Source organism: Podarcis liolepis (assembly GCF_965112155.1).
Source record: "Podarcis liolepis genome assembly, chromosome: 3".
Lineage (NCBI taxonomy): Eukaryota > Metazoa > Chordata > Lepidosauria > Squamata > Lacertidae > Podarcis > Podarcis liolepis.
In genome coordinates, this window is record NC_139557.1 from 9,431,127 (window position 1) to 9,446,041 (window position 14,915).

The window sequence follows — 14,915 nt, forward strand, 5'->3', positions numbered from 1 at the left end:
ATTCACTCAAAAATGCTGCCAAACTCTTGCAAATTCACCCCTGGAAGGTTTGGTGGTGGAAATAGAAGGCTTTTTATCATAGGACAAGAAATCAGCCTTCGACAACTTAACGTGTGAAAAAAATTTTTTCTAAGCCCCGGGGTCACAAATTCAGCAAAAATCTGAAATTCTAGAATTCACTCAAAAATGCTGCCAAACTGTTGCAAATTCACCCCTGAAAGGTTTGGTGGTGGAAATAGAAGGCTTTTTATCATAGGACAAGAAATCAGCCTTCGACAACTTAACCTGTGAAAAAAAAAATTTCTAAGCCCCGAGGTCACAACGTCAGCAAAAATCTGAAATTATCCAATTCTCTCAAAAATGCTGCCAAATTGTTGCAAATTCACCCCTGAAATGTTTGGTGGTGGAAATAGAAGGCTTTTTATCATAGTACAAGAAATCAGCCTTCGACAACTTAACCTGTGAAAAAAAAAATTTCTAAGCCCCGGGGTCACAACTTCAGCAAAAATCTGAAATTCTCCAATTCACTCAAAAATGCTGCCAAACTGTTGCAAATTCACCCCTGGAAGGTTTGGTGGTGGAAATAGAAGGCTTTTTATCATAGGACAAGAAATCAGCCTTCGACAACTTAACGTGTGAAAAAAAAATTTTCTAAGCCCCAGGGTCACAACTTCAGCAAAAATCTGAAATTATCCAATTCTCTCAAAAATGCTGCCAAATTATTGCAAATTCACCCCTGAAATGTTTGGTGGTGGAAATAGAAGGCTTTTTATCATAGTACAAGAAATCAGCCTTCGACAACTTAACCTGTGAAAAAAAAAATTTCTAAGCCCCGGGGTCACAACTTCAGCAAAAATCTGAAATTCTCCAATTCACTCAAAAATGCTGCCAAACTGTTGCAAATTCACCCCTGGAAGGTTTGGTGGTGGAAATAGAAGGCTTTTTATCATAGGACAAGAAATCAGCCTTCGACAACTTAACCTGTGAAAAAAAAAATTTCTAAGCCCCGGGGTCACAACTTCAGGAAAAATCTGAAATTATCCAATTCACTCAAAAATGCTGCCAAATTGTTGCAAATTCACCCCTGAAAGGTTTGGTGGTGGAAATAGAAGGCATTTTAACATAGGACAAGAAATCAGCCTTCAACAACTTAACCTGTGAAAAAAAAAATTCTAAGCCCCGGGGTCACAACCTCAGCAAAAATCTGAAATTATCCAATTCTCTCAAAAATGCTGCCAAATTCTTGCAAATTCACCCCTGAAATGTTTGGTGGTGAAAATAGAAGGCTTTTTATCATAGTACAAGAAATCAGCCTTCGACAACTTAACCTGTGAAAAAAAATTTTTCTAAGCCCCGGGGTCACAACTTCAGCAAAAATCTGAAATTCTCCAATTCACTCAAAAATGCTGCCAAACTGTTGCAAATTCACCCCTGGAAGGTTTGGTGGTGGAAATAGAAGGCTTTTTATCATAGGACAAGAAATCAGCCTTCGACAACTTAACGTGTGAAAAAAATTTTTTCTAAGCCCCGGGGTCACAACTTCAGCAAAAATCTGAAATTCTCCAATTCACTCAAAAATGCTGCCAAACTGTTGCAAATTCACCCCTGAAAGGTTTAGTGGTGGAAATAGAAGGCTTTTTATCATAGGACAAGAAATCAGCCTTCAACAACTTAACCTGTGAAAAAAAAAATTTCTAAGCCCCGGGGTCACAACTTCAGCAAAAATCTGAAATTATCCAATTCACTCAAAAATGCTGCCAAATTGTTGCAAATTCACCCCTGAAAGGTTTGGTGGTGGAAATAGAAGGCATTTTAACATAGGACAAGAAATCAGCCTTCGACAACTTAACCTGTGAAAAAAAAATTTTCTAAGCCCCGGGGTCACAACCTCAGCAAAAATCTGAAATTATCCAATTCTCTCAAAAATGCTGCCAAATTGTTGCAAATTCACCCCTGAAACGTTTGGTGGTGGAAATAGAAGGCTTTTTATCATAGTACAAGAAATCAGCCTTCGACAACTTAACCTGTGAAAAAAAATTTTTCTAAGCCCCGGGGTCACAACTTCAGCAAAAATCTGAAATTCTCCAATTCACTCAAAAATGCTGCCAAACTGTTGCAAATTCACCCCTGAAAGGTTTGGTGGTGGAAATAGAAGGCTTTTTATCATAGGACAAGAAATCAGCCTTCGACAACTTAACCTGTAAAAATTTTTTTTCTAAGCCCCGGGGTCACAACTTCAGCAAAAATCTGAAATTCTCCAATTCACTCAAAAATGCTGCCAAACTCTTGCAAATTCACCCCTGAAAGGTTTCGTGGTGGAAATAGAAGGCTTTTTATCATAGGACAAGAAATCAGCCTTCGACAACTTAACGTGTCAAAAAAATGTTTTCTAAGCCCCGGGATCACAACGTCAGCAAAAATCTGAAATTCTCCAATTCACTCAAAAATGCTGCCAAACTGTTGCAAATTCACCCCTGAAAGGTTTCGTGGTGGAAATAGAAGGCTTTTTATCATAGTACAAGAAATCAGCCTTCGACAACTTAACCTGTGAAAAAAAATTTTTCTAAGCCCCGGGGTCACAACTTCAGCAAAAATCTGAAATTCTCCAATTCACTCAAAAATGCTGCCAAACTGTTGCAAATTCACCCCTGGAAGGTTTGGTGGTGGAAATAGAAGGCTTTTTATCATAGGACAAGAAATCAGCCTTCGACAACTTAACGTGTGAAAAAAATTTTTTCTAAGACCCGGGGTCACAACTTCAGCAAAAATCTGAAATTCTCCAATTCACTCAAAAATGCTGCCAAACTGTTGCAAATTCACCCCTGAAAGGTTTGGTGGTGGAAATAGAAGGCATTTTAACATAGGACAAGAAATCAGCCTTCGACAACTTAACCTGTGAAAAAAAAATTTTCTAAGCGCCGGGGTCACAACCTCAGCAAAAATCTGAAATTATCCAATTCTCTCAAAAATGCTGCCAAATTGTTGCAAATTCACCCCTGAAACGTTTGGTGGTGGAAATAGAAGGCTTTTTATCATAGTACAAGAAATCAGCCTTCGACAACTTAACCTGTGAAAAAATTTTTTTCTAAGCCCCGGGGTCACAACTTCAGCAAAAATCTGAAATTCTCCAATTCACTCAAAAATGCTGCCAAACTGTTGCAAATTCACCCCTGAAAGGTTTGGTGGTGGAAATAGAAGGCTTTTTATCATAGGACAAGAAATCAGCCTTCGACAACTTAACCTGTAAAAATTTTTTTTCTAAGCCCCGGGGTCACAACTTCAGCAAAAATCTGAAATTCTCCAATTCACTCAAAAATGCTGCCAAACTCTTGCAAATTCACCCCTGAAAGGTTTCGTGGTGGAAATAGAAGGCTTTTTATCATAGGACAAGAAATCAGCCTTCGACAACTTAACGTGTCAAAAAAATGTTTTCTAAGCCCCGGGGTCACAACGTCAGCAAAAATCTGAAATTCTCCAATTCACTCAAAAATGCTGCCAACCTGTTGCAAATTCACCCCTGAAAGGTTTGGTGGTGGAAATAGAAGGCTTTTTATCATAGGACAAGAAATCAGCCTTCGACAACTTAACGTGTGAAAAAAATTTTTTCTAAGACCCGGGGTCACAACTTCAGCAAAAATCTGAAATTCTCCAATTCACTCAAAAATGCTGCCAAACTGTTGCAAATTCACCCCTGAAAGGTTTGGTGGTGGAAATAGAAGGCATTTTAACATAGGACAAGAAATCAGCCTTCGACAACTTAACCTGTGAAAAAAAAATTTTCTAAGCCCCGGGGTCACAACCTCAGCAAAAATCTGAAATTATCCAATTCTCTCAAAAATGCTGCCAAATTGTTGCAAATTCACCCCTGAAACGTTTGGTGGTGGAAATAGAAGGCTTTTTATCATAGTACAAGAAATCAGCCTTCGACAACTTAACCTGTGAAAAAAATTTTTTCTAAGCCCCGGGGTCACAACTTCAGCAAAAATCTGAAATTCTCCAATTCACTCAAAAATGCTGCCAAACTGTTGCAAATTCACCCCTGAAAGGTTTGGTGGTGGAAATAGAAGGCTTTTTATCATAGGACAAGAAATCAGCCTTCGACAACTTAACCTGTAAAAATTTTTTTTCTAAGCCCCGGGGTCACAACTTCAGCAAAAATCTGAAATTCTCCAATTCACTCAAAAATGCTGCCAAACTCTTGCAAATTCACCCCTGAAAGGTTTCGTGGTGGAAATAGAAGGCTTTTTATCATAGGACAAGAAATCAGCCTTCGACAACTTAACGTGTCAAAAAAATGTTTTCTAAGCCCCGGGGTCACAACGTCAGCAAAAATCTGAAATTCTCCAATTCACTCAAAAATGCTGCCAAACTGTTGCAAATTCACCCCTGAAAGGTTTCGTGGTGGAAATAGAAGGCTTTTTATCATAGGACAAGAAACCAGCCTTCGACAACTTAACCTGTGAAAAAAAAAATTTCTAAGCCCCGGGGTCACAACCTCAGCAAAAATCTGAAATTATCCAATTCTCTCAAAAATGCTGCCAAATTGTTGCAAATGCACCCCTGAAACGTTTGGTGGTGGTAATAGAAGGCTTTTTATCATAGTACAAGAAATCAGCCTTCGACAACTTAACCTGTGAAAAAAAGTTTTTCTAAGCCCCGGGGTCACAACTTCAGCAAAAATCTGAAATTCTCCAATTCACTCAAAAATGCTGCCAAACTGTTGCAAATTCACCCCTGAAAGGTTTGGTGGTGGAAATAGAAGGCTTTTTATCATAGGACAAGAAATCAGCCTTCGACAACTTAACCTGTAAAAAATTTTTTTATAAGCTCCGGGGTCACAACTTCAGCAAAAATCTGAAATTCTCCAATTCACTCAAAAATGCTGCCAAACTCTTGCAAATTTACCCCTGAAAGGTTTCATGGTGGAAATAGAAGGCTTTTTATCATAGGACAAGAAATCAGCCTTCGACAACTTAACGTGTCAAAAAAAAATTTTCTCACCCCCGGGGTCACAACGTCAGCAAAAATCTGAAATTCTCCAATTCACTCAAAAATGCTGCCAAACTGTTGCAAATTCACCCCTGAAAGGTTTGGTGGTGGAAATAGAAGGCTTTTTATCATAGGACAAGAAATCAGCCTTCGACAACTTAACCTGTGAAAAAAAAAATTTCTAAGCCCCGGGGTCACAACCTCAGCAAAAATCTGAAATTATCCAATTCTCTCAAAAATGCTGCCAAATTGTTGCAAATTCACCCCTGAAATGTTTGGTGGTGGAAATAGAAGGCTTTTTATCATAGTACAAGAAATCAGCCTTCGACAACTTAACCTGTGAAAAAAAAAATTTCTAAGCCCCGGGGTCACAACTTCAGCAAAAATCTGAAATTCTCCAATTCACTCAAAAATGCTGCCAAACTGTTGCAAATTCACCCCTGAAAGGTTTCGTGGTGGAAATAGAAGGCTTTTTATCATAGGACAAGAAATCAGCCTTCGACAACTTAACCTGTTAAAAATAAAATTTCTAAGCCCCGGGGTCACAACGTCAGCAAAAATCTGAAATTCTCCAATTCACTCAAAAATGCTGCCAAACTGTTGCAAATTCACCCCTGAAAGGTTTAGTGGTGGAAATAGAAGGCTTTTTATCATAGGACAAGAAATCAGCCTTCAACAACTTAACCTGTGAAAAAAAAAATTTCTAAGCCCCGGGGTCACAACTTCAGCAAAAATCTGAAATTCTCCAATTCACTCAAAAATGCTGCCAAATTGTTGCAAATTCACCCCTGAAAGGTTTGGTGGTGGAAATAGAAGGCATTTTAACATAGGACAAGAAATCAGCCTTCGACAACTTAACCTGTGAAAAAAAAATTTTCTAAGCCCCGGGGTCACAACCTCAGCAAAAATCTGAAATTATCCAATTCTCTCAAAAATGCTGCCAAATTGTTGCAAATTCACCCCTGAAACGTTTGGTGGTGGAAATAGAAGGCTTTTTATCATAGTACAAGAAATCAGCCTTCGACAACTTAACCTGTGAAAAAAATTTTTTCTAAGCCCCGGGGTCACAACTTCAGCAAAAATCTGAAATTCTCCAATTCACTCAAAAATGCTGCCAAACTGTTGCAAATTCACCCCTGAAAGGTTTGGTGGTGGAAATAGAAGGCTTTTTATCATAGGACAAGAAATCAGCCTTCGACAACTTAACCTGTAAAAATTTTTTTTCTAAGCCCCGGGGTCACAACTTCAGCAAAAATCTGAAATTCTCCAATTCACTCAAAAATGCTGCCAAACTCTTGCAAATTCACCCCTGAAAGGTTTCGTGGTGGAAATAGAAGGCTTTTTATCATAGGACAAGAAATCAGCCTTCGACAACTTAACGTGTCAAAAAAATGTTTTCTAAGCCCCGGGGTCACAACGTCAGCAAAAATCTGAAATTCTCCAATTCACTCAAAAATGCTGCCAAACTGTTGCAAATTCACCCCTGAAAGGTTTCGTGGTGGAAATAGAAGGCTTTTTATCATAGGACAAGAAACCAGCCTTCGACAACTTAACCTGTGAAAAAAAAAATTTCTAAGCCCCGGGGTCACAACCTCAGCAAAAATCTGAAATTATCCAATTCTCTCAAAAATGCTGCCAAATTGTTGCAAATGCACCCCTGAAACGTTTGGTGGTGGTAATAGAAGGCTTTTTATCATAGTACAAGAAATCAGCCTTCGACAACTTAACCTGTGAAAAAAAGTTTTTCTAAGCCCCGGGGTCACAACTTCAGCAAAAATCTGAAATTCTCCAATTCACTCAAAAATGCTGCCAAACTGTTGCAAATTCACCCCTGAAAGGTTTGGTGGTGGAAATAGAAGGCTTTTTATCATAGGACAAGAAATCAGCCTTCGACAACTTAACCTGTAAAAAATTTTTTTATAAGCTCCGGGGTCACAACTTCAGCAAAAATCTGAAATTCTCCAATTCACTCAAAAATGCTGCCAAACTCTTGCAAATTTACCCCTGAAAGGTTTCATGGTGGAAATAGAAGGCTTTTTATCATAGGACAAGAAATCAGCCTTCGACAACTTAACGTGTCAAAAAAAAATTTTCTCACCCCCGGGGTCACAACGTCAGCAAAAATCTGAAATTCTCCAATTCACTCAAAAATGCTGCCAAACTGTTGCAAATTCACCCCTGAAAGGTTTGGTGGTGGAAATAGAAGGCTTTTTATCATAGGACAAGAAATCAGCCTTCGACAACTTAACCTGTGAAAAAAAAAATTTCTAAGCCCCGGGGTCACAACCTCAGCAAAAATCTGAAATTATCCAATTCTCTCAAAAATGCTGCCAAATTGTTGCAAATTCACCCCTGAAATGTTTGGTGGTGGAAATAGAAGGCTTTTTATCATAGTACAAGAAATCAGCCTTCGACAACTTAACCTGTGAAAAAAAAAATTTCTAAGCCCCGGGGTCACAACTTCAGCAAAAATCTGAAATTCTCCAATTCACTCAAAAATGCTGCCAAACTGTTGCAAATTCACCCCTGAAAGGTTTCGTGGTGGAAATAGAAGGCTTTTTATCATAGGACAAGAAATCAGCCTTCGACAACTTAACCTGTTAAAAATAAAATTTCTAAGCCCCGGGGTCACAACTTCAGCAAAAATCTGAAATTCTCCAATTCACTCAAAAATGCTGCCAAACTGTTGCAAATTCACCCCTGAAAGGTTTAGTGGTGGAAATAGAAGGCTTTTTATCATAGGACAAGAAATCAGCCTTCAACAACTTAACCTGTGAAAAAAAAAATTTCTAAGCCCCGGGGTCACAACTTCAGCAAAAATCTGAAATTCTCCAATTCACTCAAAAATGCTGCCAAACTCTTGCAAATTCACCCCTGAAAGGTTTCGTGGTGGAAATAGAAGGCTTTTTATCATAGTACAAGAAATCAGCCTTCGACAACTTAACGTGTCAAAAAAATGTTTTCTAAGCCCCGGGGTCACAACGTCAGCAAAAATCTGAAATTCTCCAATTCACTCAAAAATGCTGCCAAACTGTTGCAAATTCACCCCTGAAAGGTTTCGTGGTGGAAATAGAAGGCTTTTTATCATAGGACAAGAAACCAGCCTTCGACAACTTAACCTGTGAAAAAAAAAATTTCTAAGCCCCGGGGTCACAACCTCAGCAAAAATCTGAAATTATCCAATTCTCTCAAAAATGCTGCCAAATTGTTGCAAATGCACCCCTGAAACGTTTGGTGGTGGTAATAGAAGGCTTTTTATCATAGTACAAGAAATCAGCCTTCGACAACTTAACCTGTGAAAAAAAGTTTTTCTAAGCCCCGGGGTCACAACTTCAGCAAAAATCTGAAATTCTCCAATTCACTCAAAAATGCTGCCAAACTGTTGCAAATTCACCCCTGAAAGGTTTGGTGGTGGAAATAGAAGGCTTTTTATCATAGGACAAGAAATCAGCCTTCGACAACTTAACCTGTAAAAAATTTTTTTATAAGCTCCGGGGTCACAACTTCAGCAAAAATCTGAAATTCTCCAATTCACTCAAAAATGCTGCCAAACTCTTGCAAATTTACCCCTGAAAGGTTTCATGGTGGAAATAGAAGGCTTTTTATCATAGGACAAGAAATCAGCCTTCGACAACTTAACGTGTCAAAAAAAAATTTTCTCACCCCCGGGGTCACAACGTCAGCAAAAATCTGAAATTCTCCAATTCACTCAAAAATGCTGCCAAACTGTTGCAAATTCACCCCTGAAAGGTTTGGTGGTGGAAATAGAAGGCTTTTTATCATAGGACAAGAAATCAGCCTTCGACAACTTAACCTGTGAAAAAAAAAATTTCTAAGCCCCGGGGTCACAACCTCAGCAAAAATCTGAAATTATCCAATTCTCTCAAAAATGCTGCCAAATTGTTGCAAATTCACCCCTGAAATGTTTGGTGGTGGAAATAGAAGGCTTTTTATCATAGTACAAGAAATCAGCCTTCGACAACTTAACCTGTGAAAAAAAAAATTTCTAAGCCCCGGGGTCACAACTTCAGCAAAAATCTGAAATTCTCCAATTCACTCAAAAATGCTGCCAAACTGTTGCAAATTCACCCCTGAAAGGTTTCGTGGTGGAAATAGAAGGCTTTTTATCATAGGACAAGAAATCAGCCTTTGACAACTTAACCTGTGAAAAAAAAAAATTCTAAGCCCCGGGGTCACAACTTCAGCAAAAATCTGAAATTCTCCAATTCACTCAAAAATGCTGCCAAATTGTTGCAAATTCACCCCTGAAAGGTTTGGTGGTGGAAATAGAAGGCATTTTAACATAGGACAAGAAATCAGCCTTCGACAACTTAACCTGTGAAAAAAAAAATTTCTAAGCCCCGGGGTCACAACGTCAGCAAAAATCTGAAATTCTCCAATTCACTCAAAAATGCTGCCAAACTGTTGCAAATTCAGCCCTGAATGGTTTGGTGGTGGAAATAGAAGGCTTTTTATCATAGGACAAGAAATCCGCCTTCGACAACTTAACCTGTGAAAAAAAAAAATTCTAAGCCCCGGGGTCACAACTTCAGCAAAAATCTGAAATTCTCCAATTCACTCAAAAATGCTGCCAAACTGTTGCAAATTCACCCCAGAAAGGTTTGGTGGTGGAAATAGAAGGCTTTTTATCATAGGACAAGAAATCAGCCTTCGACAACTTAACCTGTGAAAAAAAAAATTTCTAAGCCCCGGGGTCACAACTTCAGCAAAAATCTGAAATTCTCCAATTCACTCAAAAATGCTGCCAAACTGTTGCAAATTCACCCCTGAAAGGTTTGGTGGTGGAAATAGAAGGCTTTTTATCATAGGACAAGAAATCAGCCTTCGACAACTTAACCTGTGAAAAAAAAAATTTCTAAGCCCCGGGGTCACAACTTCAGCAAAAATCTGAAATTCTCCAATTCACTCAAAAATGCTGCCAAACTGTTGCAAATTCACCCCTGGAAGGTTTGGTGGTGGAAATAGAAGGCTTTTTATCATAGGACAAGAAATCAGCCTTCGACAACTTAACCTGTGAAAAAAAAAATTTCTAAGCCCCGGGGTCACAACGTCAGCAAAAATCTGAAATTCTCCAATTCACTCAAAAATGCTGAAAAACTGTTGCAAATTCACCCCTGAAAGATTTCGTGGTGGAAATAGAAGGCTTTTTATCATAGGACAAGAAATGAGCCTTGGACAACTTAACCTGTGAAAAAAAAAATTTCTAAGCCCCGGGGTCACAACTTCAGCAAAAATCTGAAATTCTCCAATTCACTCAAAAATGCTGCCAAATTGTTGCAAATTCACCCCTGAAAGGTTTGGTGGTGGAAATAGAAGGCATTTTAACATAGGACAAGAAATCAGCCTTCGACAACTTAACCTGTGAAAAAAAAAATTTCTAAGCCCCGGGGTCACAACGTCAGCAAAAATCTGAAATTCTCCAATTCACTCAAAAATGCTGCCAAACTGTTGCAAATTCACCCCTGAAAGGTTTCGTGGTGGAAATAGAAGGCTTTTTATCATAGGACAAGAAATCAGCCTTCGACAACTTAACCTGTTAAAAATAAAATTTCTAAGCCCCGGGGTCACAACGTCAGCAAAAATCTGAAATTCTCCAATTCACTCAAAAATGCTGCCAAACTGTTGCAAATTCACCCCTGAAAGGTTTCGTGGTGGAAATAGAAGGCTTTTTATCATAGGACAAGAAATCAGCCTTTGACAACTTAACCTGTGAAAAAAAAAATTTCTAAGCCCCGGGGTCACAACCTCAGCAAAAATCTGAAATTATCCAATTCACTCAAAAATGCTGCCAAATTGTTGCAAATTCACCCCTGAAAGGTTTGGTGGTGGAAATAGAAGGCTTTTTATCATAGGACAAGAAATCAGCCTTCGACAACTTAACCTGTGAAAAAAAAATTTTCTAAGCCCCGGGGTCACAACTTCAGCAAAAATCTGAAATTCTCCAATTCACTCAAAAATGCTGCCAAACTGTTGCAAATTCACCCCTGGAAGGTTTGGTGGTGGAAATAGAAGGCTTTTTATCATAGGACAAGAAATCAGCCTTCGACAACTTAACGTGTGAAAAAAAATTTTTCTAAGCCCCGGGGTCACAAATTCAGCAAAAATCTGAAATTCTAGAATTCACTCAAAAATGCTGCCAAACTGTTGCAAATTCACCCCTGAAAGGTTTGGTGGTGGAAATAGAAGGCTTTTTATCATAGGACAAGAAATCAGCCTTCGACAACTTAACCTGTGAAAAAAAAAATTTCTAAGCCCCGAGGTCACAACGTCAGCAAAAATCTGAAATTATCCAATTCTCTCAAAAATGCTGCCAAATTGTTGCAAATTCACCCCTGAAATGTTTGGTGGTGGAAATAGAAGGCTTTTTATCATAGTACAAGAAATCAGCCTTCGACAACTTAACCTGTGAAAAAAAAAATTTCTAAGCCCCGGGGTCACAACTTCAGCAAAAATCTGAAATTCTCCAATTCACTCAAAAATGCTGCCAAACTGTTGCAAATTCACCCCTGGAAGGTTTGGTGGTGGAAATAGAAGGCTTTTTATCATAGGACAAGAAATCAGCCTTCGACAACTTAACGTGTGAAAAAAAAATTTTCTAAGCCCCAGGGTCACAACTTCAGCAAAAATCTGAAATTATCCAATTCTCTCAAAAATGCTGCCAAATTATTGCAAATTCACCCCTGAAATGTTTGGTGGTGGAAATAGAAGGCTTTTTATCATAGTACAAGAAATCAGCCTTCGACAACTTAACCTGTGAAAAAAAAAATTTCTAAGCCCCGGGGTCACAACTTCAGCAAAAATCTGAAATTCTCCAATTCACTCAAAAATGCTGCCAAACTGTTGCAAATTCACCCCTGGAAGGTTTGGTGGTGGAAATAGAAGGCTTTTTATCATAGGACAAGAAATCAGCCTTCGACAACTTAACCTGTGAAAAAAAAAATTTCTAAGCCCCGGGGTCACAACTTCAGGAAAAATCTGAAATTATCCAATTCACTCAAAAATGCTGCCAAATTGTTGCAAATTCACCCCTGAAAGGTTTGGTGGTGGAAATAGAAGGCATTTTAACATAGGACAAGAAATCAGCCTTCAACAACTTAACCTGTGAAAAAAAAAATTCTAAGCCCCGGGGTCACAACCTCAGCAAAAATCTGAAATTATCCAATTCTCTCAAAAATGCTGCCAAATTCTTGCAAATTCACCCCTGAAATGTTTGGTGGTGAAAATAGAAGGCTTTTTATCATAGTACAAGAAATCAGCCTTCGACAACTTAACCTGTGAAAAAAAATTTTTCTAAGCCCCGGGGTCACAACTTCAGCAAAAATCTGAAATTCTCCAATTCACTCAAAAATGCTGCCAAACTGTTGCAAATTCACCCCTGGAAGGTTTGGTGGTGGAAATAGAAGGCTTTTTATCATAGGACAAGAAATCAGCCTTCGACAACTTAACGTGTGAAAAAAATTTTTTCTAAGCCCCGGGGTCACAACTTCAGCAAAAATCTGAAATTCTCCAATTCACTCAAAAATGCTGCCAAACTGTTGCAAATTCACCCCTGAAAGGTTTAGTGGTGGAAATAGAAGGCTTTTTATCATAGGACAAGAAATCAGCCTTCAACAACTTAACCTGTGAAAAAAAAAATTTCTAAGCCCCGGGGTCACAACTTCAGCAAAAATCTGAAATTATCCAATTCACTCAAAAATGCTGCCAAATTGTTGCAAATTCACCCCTGAAAGGTTTGGTGGTGGAAATAGAAGGCATTTTAACATAGGACAAGAAATCAGCCTTCGACAACTTAACCTGTGAAAAAAAAATTTTCTAAGCCCCGGGGTCACAACCTCAGCAAAAATCTGAAATTATCCAATTCTCTCAAAAATGCTGCCAAATTGTTGCAAATTCACCCCTGAAACGTTTGGTGGTGGAAATAGAAGGCTTTTTATCATAGTACAAGAAATCAGCCTTCGACAACTTAACCTGTGAAAAAAAATTTTTCTAAGCCCCGGGGTCACAACTTCAGCAAAAATCTGAAATTCTCCAATTCACTCAAAAATGCTGCCAAACTGTTGCAAATTCACCCCTGAAAGGTTTGGTGGTGGAAATAGAAGGCTTTTTATCATAGGACAAGAAATCAGCCTTCGACAACTTAACCTGTAAAAAATTTTTTTCTAAGCCCCGGGGTCACAACTTCAGCAAAAATCTGAAATTCTCCAATTCACTCAAAAATGCTGCCAAACTCTTGCAAATTCACCCCTGAAATGTTTCGTGGTGGAAATAGAAGGCTTTTTATCATAGGACAAGAAATCAGCCTTCGACAACTTAACGTGTCAAAAAAATGTTTTCTAAGCCCCGGGATCACAACGTCAGCAAAAATCTGAAATTCTCCAATTCACTCAAAAATGCTGCCAAACTGTTGCAAATTCACCCCTGAAAGGTTTCGTGGTGGAAATAGAAGGCTTTTTATCATAGTACAAGAAATCAGCCTTCGACAACTTAACCTGTGAAAAAAAATTTTTCTAAGCCCCGGGGTCACAACTTCAGCAAAAATCTGAAATTCTCCAATTCACTCAAAAATGCTGCCAAACTGTTGCAAATTCACCCCTGGAAGGTTTGGTGGTGGAAATAGAAGGCTTTTTATCATAGGACAAGAAATCAGCCTTCGACAACTTAACGTGTGAAAAAAATTTTTTCTAAGACCCGGGGTCACAACTTCAGCAAAAATCTGAAATTCTCCAATTCACTCAAAAATGCTGCCAAACTGTTGCAAATTCACCCCTGAAAGGTTTAGTGGTGGAAATAGAAGGCTTTTTATCATAGGACAAGAAATCAGCCTTCAACAACTTAACCTGTGAAAAAAAAAATTTCTAAGCCCCGGGGTCACAACTTCAGCAAAAATCTGAAATTATCCAATTCACTCAAAAATGCTGCCAAACTGTTGCAAATTCACCCCTGAAAGGTTTCGTGGTGGAAATAGAAGGCTTTTTATCATAGGACAAGAAATCAGCCTTCGACAACTTAACCTGTTAAAAATAAAATTTCTAAGCCCCGGGGTCACAACGTCAGCAAAAATCTGAAATTCTCCAATTCACTCAAAAATGCTGCCAAACTGTTGCAAATTCACCCCTGAAAGGTTTCGTGGTGGAAATAGAAGGCTTTTTATCATAGGACAAGAAATCAGCCTTTGACAACTTAACCTGTGAAAAAAAAAAATTCTAAGCCCCGGGGTCACAACTTCAGCAAAAATCTGAAATTCTCCAATTCACTCAAAAATGCTGCCAAATTGTTGCAAATTCACCCCTGAAAGGTTTGGTGGTGGAAATAGAAGGCATTTTAACATAGGACAAGAAATCAGCCTTCGACAACTTAACCTGTGAAAAAAAAAATTTCTAAGCCCCGGGGTCACAACTTCAGCAAAAATCTGAAATTCTCCAATTCACTCAAAAATGCTGCCAAACTGTTGCAAATTCACCCCTGAAAGGTTTGGTGGTGGAAATAGAAGGCTTTTTATCATAGGACAAGAAATCCGCCTTCGACAACTTAACCTGTGAAAAAAAAAAATTCTAAGCCCCGGGGTCACAACTTCAGCAAAAATCTGAAATTCTCCAATTCACTCAAAAATGCTGCCAAACTGTTGCAAATTCACCCCTGAAAGGTTTGGTGGTGGAAATAGAAGGCTTTTTATCATAGGACAAGAAATCAGCCTTCGACAACTTAACCTGTGAAAAAAAAAATTTCTAAGCCCCGGGGTCACAACTTCAGCAAAAATCTGAAATTCTCCAATTCACTCAAAAATGCTGCCAAACTGTTGCAAATTCACCCCTGAAAGGTTTGGTGGTGAAAATAGAAGGCTTTTTATCATAGGACAAGAAATCAGCCTTCGACAACTTAACCTGTAAAAAAATTTTTTCTAAGCT